Source organism: Brachionichthys hirsutus, unplaced genomic scaffold (genome assembly GCF_040956055.1).
Source record: "Brachionichthys hirsutus isolate HB-005 unplaced genomic scaffold, CSIRO-AGI_Bhir_v1 contig_410, whole genome shotgun sequence".
NCBI classification, from domain to species: domain Eukaryota; kingdom Metazoa; phylum Chordata; class Actinopteri; order Lophiiformes; family Brachionichthyidae; genus Brachionichthys; species Brachionichthys hirsutus.
In genome coordinates this window covers 85655-96283 of record NW_027180489.1, presented here as the reverse complement: position 1 = coordinate 96283, position 10629 = coordinate 85655, and the positions used below count along the sequence as shown (strand labels likewise).

Below are 10629 nucleotides of genomic sequence, written 5' to 3'. Positions count from 1 at the left end.
GGATTATATATTTATTTTAAATAGATTCACTGGGAGCCTTCCAACGCATCTTTATATTTTTATTGGAGGAGAAGGAAATGGCATGTCTGTGAAATGCCAACAGCACACAGCATTTAGAAAAGCAGGTCATTTTTCTTCCGTTTTGGTTCAGTCTTCTTTCACGCAATGGATTTGTCATGAGATGCTGGATGGTTTGAATCTCTTTAAAACGCTGCTGTGTTGAAACCACCACAAACTGTCTCTTGTTTCTATTTCTTCTTTCTGTAACTGTGGCTTTTGGAGTTTCTCTGCTTTTCAACATGGAGCGAGAGGCACATTGAAAGAGCGTTTTCTCGCTATGACTCCTCACTCAGCAACACTCCGAAATCACATGCACAGGAAGTTGTGTCATTCTCCACTCCAGCAATAGAGATGTAAAATTCACTGAAGTGCTGAGTTAATTCTATTGTTTTTGCTTATTTCAAAAAGATCTACCTTTTCTGTATTCCCGAGAATTACCACACATTCCAGGACCACTTATATGGCTCCATGGTGTAACGGTTAGCACTCTGGACTTTGAATCCAGTGATCCGAGGTGGAACCCGTTTATTTGCGAAATTCTCTTGACATCAACAAAAATTCTATTCACGCAATGCAAACATTTATTCACAAAATGAAACGAAACTTCAGTGACGTCCGTGATTAAAACATTCCGGAACGGAACAACTGTTCGCAATGTTTGCTCCGAAGATAAATGTATTATGGAGGGAAGTCCAAGGCCAAAACAATTAAAGAAAGCCTGAACTACCTTTCTGTATTCCAAGAATTACCACACATTCCTGGACGACTGTTTGTGACAGCACTCGTATGGTTCCATGGTGTAATGGTTAGCACTCTGGGCTCTGAATCCAGTAATCCGAGTTCAAGTCTCGGTGGAACCTGTTTTTATTCTCAAAAGTCTCTTGACATCAACAAAAGGTCCATCATATTGAAACTTAAGTGGCGTCTGTGATCAAAAATACCAAAACTGAACAACTGAACAACTGTTGTCAATGTTTGCTCCAAAGATAAATGTGTTATTGAGGGAGGTCCAAGGCCAAAACAATTAAAGAAAGCCTGAACTACCTTTTTTATGTGCAATGTTAAATCAACCCTGAATATAAAGAAAGCAAACACAAATATATGCATAAAAAACTAACAACACATTTTGAAACAAAACAACATGAAATGGAGGTTGGGAGCAGTTTCTGCTACCCTTCATGCTAAGTGCTGACAATACAGTGGTTTCTACCTACAAAAGTTCTTGAAATTATTTGTCATTCACAAGGGGAATAGTATTCCAAGAATTACCAGACATTCCAGGATCACTGTTTGTGGCTGACAGTATATGGTTCCATGGTGTAATGGTTAGCACTCTGGGCTCTGAATCCAGTGAGTCTTGGTGGAACCTGTTTTTATTCTCAAAAGTCTCTTGACATCAACAAAAGGTCCATCATATTGAAACTTAAGTGGCGTCTGTGATCAAAAATACCAAAACTGAACAACTGAACAACTGTTGTCAATGTTTGCTCCAAAGATAAATGTGTTATTGAGGGAGGTCCAAGGCCAAAACAATTAAAGAAAGCCTGAACTACCTTTTTTATGTGCAATGTTAAATCAACCCTGAATATAAAGAAAGCAAACACAAATATATGCATAAAAAACTAACAACACATTTTGAAACAAAACAACATGAAATGGAGGTTGGGAGCAGTTTCTGCTACCCTTCATGCTAAGTGCTGACAATACAGTGGTTTCTACCTACAAAAGTTCTTGAAATTATTTGTCATTCACAAGGGAAATAGTATTCCAAGAATTACCAGACATTCCAGGATCACTGTTTGTGACAGAACTTGTATGGTTCCATGGTGTAATGGTCAGCACTCTGGACCCTGAATCCAGTAATCCGAGTTCGAGTCTCGGTGGAACCTGTTTTTATTCTCAAAAGTCTCTTGACATCAACAAAAGGTCCATCATATTGAAACTTAAGTGGCGTCTGTGATCAAAAATACCAAAACTGAACAACTGTTGTCAATGTTTGCTCCAGGGATAAATGTATTATTGAGGGAGGTCCAAGGCCAAAACAATTAAAGAAAGCCTGAACTACCTTTTTTATGTGCAATGTTAAATCAACCCTGAATATAAAGAAAGCAAACATATGCATAAAAAACTAACAACACATTTTGAAACAAAACAACATGAAATGGAGGTTGGGAGCAGTTTCTGCTACCCTTCATGCTAAGTGCTGACAATACAGTGGTTTCTACCTACAAAAGTTCTTGAAATTATTTGTCATTCACAAGGGAAATAGTATTCCAAGAATTACCACACATTCCAGGATCACTATTTGTGACTGGCAGTATATGGTTCCATGGTGTAATGGTCAGCACTCTGGACCCTGAATCCAGTAATCCGAGTTCGAGTCTCGGTGGAACCTGTTTTTATTCTCAAAAGTCTCTTGACATCAACAAAAGGTCCATCATATTGAAACTTAAGTGGCGTCTGTGATCAAAAATACCAAAACTGAACAACTGTTGTCAATGTTTGCTCCAGGGATAAATGTATTATTGAGGGAGGTCCAAGGCCAAAACAATTAAAGAAAGCCTGAACTACCTTTTTTATGTGCAATGTTAAATCAACCCTGAATATAAAGAAAGCAAACATATGCATAAAAAACTAACAACACATTTTGAAACAAAACAACATGAAATGGAGGTTGGGAGCAGTTTCTGCTACCCTTCATGCTAAGTGCTGACAATACAGTGGTTTCTACCTACAAAAGTTCTTGAAATTATTTGTCATTCACAAGGGAAATAGTATTCCAAGAATTACCACACATTCCAGGATCACTATTTGTGACTGGCAGTATATGGTTCCATGGTGTAATGGTCAGCACTCTGGACCCTGAATCCAGTAATCCGAGTTCGAGTCTCGGTGGAACCTGTTTTTATTCTCAAAAGTCTCTTGACATCAACAAAAGGTCCATCATATTGAAACTTAAGTGGCGTCTGTGATCAAAAATACCAAAACTGAACAACTGTTGTCAATGTTTGCTCCAGGGATAAATGTATTATTGAGGGAGGTCCAAGGCCAAAACAATTAAAGAAAGCCTGAACTACCTTTTTTATGTGCAATGTTGAATCAACCCTGAATATAAAGAAAGCAAACACAAACATATGCATAAAAAACTAACAACACATTTTGAAACAAAACAACATGAAATGGAGGTTGGGAGCAGTTTCTGCTACCCTTCATGCTAAGTGCTGACAATACAGTGGTTTCTACCTACAAAAGTTCTTGAAATTATTTGTCATTCACAAGGGAAATAGTATTCCAAGAATTACCACACGTTCCAGGATCACTGTTTGTGGCAGAAATTGTATGGTTCCATGGTGTAATGGTCAGCACTCTGGACTTTGAATCCAGTGATCCGAGTTCAAGTCTCGGTGGAACCTGCTTATTCTTAAAAGTCTCTTGACATCAACAAAAGTTCTATTGGACAAATGCAAACATTTATTCACAAAACGAAACTTCAGTGACGTCCGTGATTAAAAAATTCCAGGACCACTGTTTGTGACAGAAAGCGTATGGGTCCGTGGTGTAATGGTTAGCACTCTGGACTCTGAATCCAGTGATCCTGTTTATTCTCAGAAGTCTCTTGACATCAACAAAAGGTCCATCATATTGAAACTTAAGTGGCGTCTGTGATCAAAAATACCAAAACTGAACAAATGTTGTCAATGTTTGCTCCAGAGATAAATGTGTTATTGAGGGAGGTCCAAGGCCAAAACAATTAAAGAAAGCCTGAACTACCTTTTTTATGTGCAATGTTAAATCAACCCTGAATATAAAGAAAGCAAACACAAACATATGCATAAAAAACTAACAACACATTTTGAGACAAAACAACATGAAATGGAGGTTGGGAGCAGTTTCTGCTACCCTTCATGCTAAGTGCTGACAATACAGTGGTTTCTTCCTACAAAAGTTCTTGAAATTATTTGTCATTCACAAGGGAAATAGTATTCCAAGAATTACCACACATTCCAGGATCACTGTTTGTGACTGGCAGTATATGGTTCCATGGTGTAATGGTCAGCACTCTGGACTCTGAGTCCAGTAATCCGAGTTCGAGTCTCGGTGGAACCTGTTTTTATTCTCAAAAGTCTCTTGACATCAACAAAAGGTCCATCATATTGAAACTTAAGTGGCGTCTGTGATCAAAAATACCAAAACTGAACAACTGTTGTCAATGTTTGCTCCAAAGAAAAATGTGTTATTGAGGGAGGTCCAAGGCCAAAACAATTAAAGAAAGCCTGAACTACCTTTTTTATGTGCAATGTTAAATCAACCCTGAATATAAAGAAAGCAAACACAAACATATGCATAAAAAACTAACAACACATTTTGAAACAAAACAACATGAAATGGAGGTTGGGAGCAGTTTCTGCTACCCTTCATGCTAAGTGCTGACAATACAGTGGTTTCTACCTACAAAAGTTCTTGAAATTATTTTTCATTCACAAGGGAAATAGTATTCCAAGAATTACCTGACATTCCAGGATCACTGTTTGTGACAGAACTTATATGGTTCCATGGTGTAATGGTCAGCACTCTGGACCCTGAATCCAGTAATCCGAGTTCGAGTCTCGGTGGAACCTGTTTTTATTCTCAAAAGTCTCTTGACATCAACAAAAGGTCCATCATATTGAAACTTAAGTGGCGTCTGTGATCAAAAATACCAAAACTGAACAACTGTTGTCAATGTTTGCTCCAGAGATAAATGTATTATTGAGGGAGGTCCAAGGCCAAAACAATTAAAGAAAGCCTGAACTACCTTTTTTATGTGCAATGTTAAATCAACCCTGAATATAAAGAAAGCAAACATATGCATAAAAAACTAACAACACATTTTGAAACAAAACAACATGAAATGGAGGTTGGGAGCAGTTTCTGCTACCCTTCATGCTAAGTGCTGACAATACAGTGGTTTCTACCTACAAAAGTTCTTGAAATTATTTGTCATTCACAAGGGAAATAGTATTCCAAGAATTACCACACATTCCAGGATCACTGTTTGTGACAGAACTTATGTGGTTCCATGGTGTAATGGTCAGCACTCTGGACTTTGAATCCAGTGATCCGAGTTCAAGTCTCGGTGGAACCTGCTTATTCTTAAAAGTCTCTTGACATCAACAAAAGTTCTATTGGACAAATGCAAACATTTATTCACAAAACGAAACTTCAGTGACGTCCGTGATTAAAAAATTCCAGGACCACTGTTTGTGACAGAAAGCGTATGGGTCCATGGTGTAATGGTTAGCACTCTGGACTCTGAATCCAGTGATCCTGTTTATTCTCAGAAGTCTCTTGACATCAACAAAAGGTCCATCATATTGAAACTTAAGTGGCGTCTGTGATCAAAAATACCAAAACTGAACAAATGTTGTCAATGTTTGCTCCAGAGATAAATGTGTTATTGAGGGAGGTCCAAGGCCAAAACAATTAAAGAAAGCCTGAACTACCTTTTTTATGTGCAATGTTAAATCAACCCTGAATATAAAGAAAGCAAACACAAACATATGCATAAAAAACTAACAACACATTTTGAGACAAAACAACATGAAATGGAGGTTGGGAGCAGTTTCTGCTACCCTTCATGCTAAGTGCTGACAATACAGTGGTTTCTACCTACAAAAGTTCTTGAAATTATTTGTCATTCACAAGGGAAATAGTATTCCAAGAATTACCACACATTCCAGGATCACTGTTTGTGACTGGCAGTATATGGTTCCATGGTGTAATGGTCAGCACTCTGGACTCTGAATCCAGTAATCCGAGTTCGAGTCTCGGTGGAGCCTGTTTTTATTCTCAAAAGTCTCTTGACATCAACAAAAGGTCCATCATATTGAAACTTAAGTGGCGTCTGTGATCAAAAATACCAAAACTGAACAACTGAACAACTGTTGTCAATGTTTGCTCCAAAGAAAAATGTGTTATTGAGGGAGGTCCAAGGCCAAAACAATTAAAGAAAGCCTGAACTACCTTTTTTATGTGCAATGTTAAATCAACCCTGAATATAAAGAAAGCAAACACAAACATATGCATAAAAAACTAACAACACATTTTGAAACAAAACAACATGAAATGGAGGTTGGGAGCAGTTTCTGCTACCCTTCATGCTAAGTGCTGACAATACAGTGGTTTCTACCTACAAAAGTTCTTGAAATTATTTGTCATTCACAAGGGAAATAGTATTCCAAGAATTACCTGACATTCCAGGATCACTGTTTGTGACAGAACTTATATGGTTCCATGGTGTAATGGTCAGCACTCTGGACCCTGAATCCAGTAATCCGAGTTCGAGTCTCGGTGGAACCTGTTTTTATTCTCAAAAGTCTCTTGACATCAACAAAAGGTCCATCATATTGAAACTTAAGTGGCGTCTGTGATCAAAAATACCAAAACTGAACAACTGTTGTCAATGTTTGCTCCAGAGATAAATGTATTATTGAGGGAGGTCCAAGGCCAAAACAATTAAAGAAAGCCTGAACTACCTTTTTTATGTGCAATGTTAAATCAACCCTGAATATAAAGAAAGCAAACATATGCATAAAAAACTAACAACACATTTTGAAACAAAACAACATGAAATGGAGGTTGGGAGCAGTTTCTGCTACCCTTCATGCTAAGTGCTGACAATACAGTGGTTTCTACCTACAAAAGTTCTTGAAATTATTTGTCATTCACAAGGGAAATAGTATTCCAAGAATTACCACACATTCCAGGATCACTGTTTGTGACAGAACTTATGTGGTTCCATGGTGTAATGGTCAGCACTCTGGACTTTGAATCCAGTGATCCGAGTTCAAGTCTCGGTGGAACCTGCTTATTCTTAAAAGTCTCTTGACATCAACAAAAGTTCTATTGGACAAATGCAAACATTTATTCACAAAACGAAACTTCAGTGACGTCCGTGATTAAAAAATTCCAGGACCACTGTTTGTGACAGAAAGCGAATGTGTCCATGGTGTAATGGTTAGCACTCTGGACTCTGAATCCAGTGATCCTGTTTATTCTCAGAAGTCTCTTGACATCAACAAAAGGTCCATCATATTGAAACTTAAGTGGCGTCTGTGATCAAAAATACCAAAACTGAACAAATGTTGTCAATGTTTGCTCCAGAGATAAATGTGTTATTGAGGGAGGTCCAAGGCCAAAACAATTAAAGAAAGCCTGAACTACCTTTTTTATGTGCAATGTTAAATCAACCCTGAATATAAAGAAAGCAAACACAAACATATGCATAAAAAACTAACAACACATTTTGAGACAAAACAACATGAAATGGAGGTTGGGAGCAGTTTCTGCTACCCTTCATGCTAAGTGCTGACAATACAGTGGTTTCTACCTACAAAAGTTCTTGAAATTATTTGTCATTCACAAGGGAAATAGTATTCCAAGAATTACCACACATTCCAGGATCACTGTTTGTGACTGGCAGTATATGGTTCCATGGTGTAATGGTCAGCACTCTGGACTCTGAATCCAGTAATCCGAGTTCGAGTCTCGGTGGAGCCTGTTTTTATTCTCAAAAGTCTCTTGACATCAACAAAAGGTCCATCATATTGAAACTTAAGTGGCGTCTGTGATCAAAAATACCAAAACTGAACAACTGAACAACTGTTGTCAATGTTTGCTCCAAAGAAAAATGTGTTATTGAGGGAGGTCCAAGGCCAAAACAATTAAAGAAAGCCTGAACTACCTTTTTTATGTGCAATGTTAAATCAACCCTGAATATAAAGAAAGCAAACACAAACATATGCATAAAAAACTAACAACACATTTTGAAACAAAACAACATGAAATGGAGGTTGGGAGCAGTTTCTGCTACCCTTCATGCTAAGTGCTGACAATACAGTGGTTTCTACCTACAAAAGTTCTTGAAATTATTTGTCATTCACAAGGGAAATAGTATTCCAAGAATTACCTGACATTCCAGGATCACTGTTTGTGACAGAACTTGTATGGTTCCATGGTGTAATGGTCAGCACTCTGGACCCTGAATCCAGTAATCCGAGTTCGAGTCTCGGTGGAACCTGTTTTTATTCTCAAAAGTCTCTTGACATCAACAAAAGGTCCATCATATTGAAACTTAAGTGGCGTCTGTGATCAAAAATACCAAAACTGAACAACTGTTGTCAATGTTTGCTCCAGAGATAAATGTATTATTGAGGGAGGTCCAAGGCCAAAACAATTAAAGAAAGCCTGAACTACCTTTTTTATGTGCAATGTTAAATCAACCCTGAATATAAAGAAAGCAAACATATGCATAAAAAACTAACAACACATTTTGAAACAAAACAACATGAAATGGAGGTTGGGAGCAGTTTCTGCTACCCTTCATGCTAAGTGCTGACAATACAGTGGTTTCTACCTACAAAAGTTCTTGAAATTATTTGTCATTCACAAGGAAAATAGTATTCCAAGAATTACCACACATTCCAGGATCACTGTTTGTGACAGAACTTATATGGTTCCATGGTGTAATGGTCAGCACTCTGGACTTTGAATCCAGTGATCCGAGTCCAAGTCTCAGTGGAACCTGCTTATTCTTAAAAGTCTCTTGACATCAACAAAAGTTCTATTGGACAAATGCAAACATTTATTCACAAAACGAAACTTCAGTGACGTCCGTGATTAAAAAATTCCAGGACCACTGTTTGTGACAGAAAGCGTATGTGTCCATGGTGTAATGGTTAGCACTCTGGACTCTGAATCCAGTGATCCTGTTTATTCTCAGAAGTCTCTTGACATCAACAAAAGGTCCATCATATTGAAACTTAAGTGGCGTCTGTGATCAAAAATACCAAAACTGAACAAATGTTGTCAATGTTTGCTCCAGAGATAAATGTGTTATTGAGGGAGGTCCAAGGCCAAAACAATTAAAGAAAGCCTGAACTACCTTTTTTATGTGCAATGTTAAATCAACCCTGAATATAAAGAAAGCAAACACAAACATATGCATAAAAAACTAACAACACATTTTGAAACAAAACAACATGAAATGGAGGTTGGGAGCAGTTTCTGCTACCCTTCATGCTAAGTGCTGACAATACAGTGGTTTCTACCTACAAACGTTCTTGAAATTATTTGTCATTCACAAGGGAAATAGTATTCCAAGAATTACCACACATTCCAGGATCACTGTTTGTGGCAGAACTTGTATGGTTCCATGGTGTAATGGTCAGCACTCTGGACTTTGAATCCAGTGATCCGAGTTCAAGTCTCGGTGGAACCTGCTTATTCTTAAAAGTCTCTTGACATCAACAAAAGTTCTATTGGACAAATGCAAACATTTATTCACAAAACGAAACTTCAGTGACGTCCGTGATTAAAAAATTCCAGGACCACTGTTTGTGACAGAAGGCGTATGGGTCCATGGTGTAATGGTTAGCACTCTGGACTCTGAATCCAGTGATCCTGTTTATTCTCAGAAGTCTCTTGACATCAACAAAAGGTCCATCATATTGAAACTTAAGTGGCGTCTGTGATCAAAAATACCAAAACTGAACAACTGTTGTCAATGTTTGCTCCAAAGATAAATGTGTTATTGAGGGAGGTCCAAGGCCAAAACAATTAAAGAAAGCCTGAACTGCCTTTTTTATGTGCAATGTTAAATCAACCCTGAATATAAAGAAAGCAAACACAAACATATGCATAAAAAACTAACAACACATTTTGAAACAAAACAACATGAAATGGAGGTTGGGAGCAGTTTCTGCTACCCTTCATGCTAAGTGCTGACAATACAGTGGTTTCTACCTACAAAAGTTCTTGAAATTATTTGTCATTCACAAGGGAAATAGTATTCCAAGAATTACCACACATTCCAGGATCACTGTTTGTGACAGAACTTATATGGTTCCATGGTGTAATGGTCAGCACTCTGGACTCTGAATCCAGTAATCCGAGTTCAAGTCTCGGTGGAACCTGTTTTTATTCTCAAAAGTCTCTTGACATCAACAAAAGGTCCATCATATTGAAACTTAAGTGGCGTCTGTGATCAAAAATACCAAAACTGAACAACTGAACAACTGTTGTCAATGTTTGCTCCCGAGATAAATGTGTTACTGAGGGAAGTCCAAGGCCAAAGCAATTAAAGAAAGCCTGAACTACCTTTTTTATGTGCAATGTTAAATCAACCCTGAATATAAAGAAAGCAAACACAAACATATGCATAAAAAACTAACAACACATTTTGAAACAAAACAACATGAAATGGAGGTTGGGAGCAGTTTCTGCTACCCTTCATGCTAAGTGCTGACAATACAGTGGTTTCTACCTACAAAAGTTCTTGAAATTATTTGTCATTCACAAGGAAAATAGTATTCCAAGAATTACCACACATTCCAGGATCACTGTTTGTGACAGAACTTATATGGTTCCATGGTGTAGTGGTCAGCACTCTGGACCCTGAATCCAGTAATCCGAGTTCGAGTCTCGGTGGAACCTGTTTTTATTCTCAAAAGTCTCTTGACATCAACAAAAGGTCCATCATATTGAAACTTAAGTGGCGTCTGTGATCAAAAATACCAAAACTGAACAACT

General features: G+C 37.8%; 4 non-coding genes across 4 annotated transcripts; all 4 read left to right on the top strand.

Moving 5' to 3' along the window:
- Nucleotides 1-3401: 3401 nt before the first annotated feature.
- Nucleotides 3402-3473, top strand: trnaq-uug (transfer RNA glutamine (anticodon UUG)). Its single transcript has one exon. It is a non-coding gene; the product is annotated as a tRNA-Gln (tRNA).
- Nucleotides 3474-5113: 1640 nt separating this feature from the next.
- trnaq-uug (transfer RNA glutamine (anticodon UUG)) lies at nt 5114-5185 on the top strand. Its single transcript has one exon. It is a non-coding gene; the product is annotated as a tRNA-Gln (tRNA).
- A 1648-nt stretch (nt 5186-6833) lies between these two features.
- Nucleotides 6834-6905, top strand: trnaq-uug (transfer RNA glutamine (anticodon UUG)). Its single transcript has one exon. It is a non-coding gene; the product is annotated as a tRNA-Gln (tRNA).
- Nucleotides 6906-9247: 2342 nt separating this feature from the next.
- Nucleotides 9248-9319, top strand: trnaq-uug (transfer RNA glutamine (anticodon UUG)). Its single transcript has one exon. It is a non-coding gene; the product is annotated as a tRNA-Gln (tRNA).
- The last annotated feature ends 1310 nt before the right edge of the window (nt 9320-10629 follow it).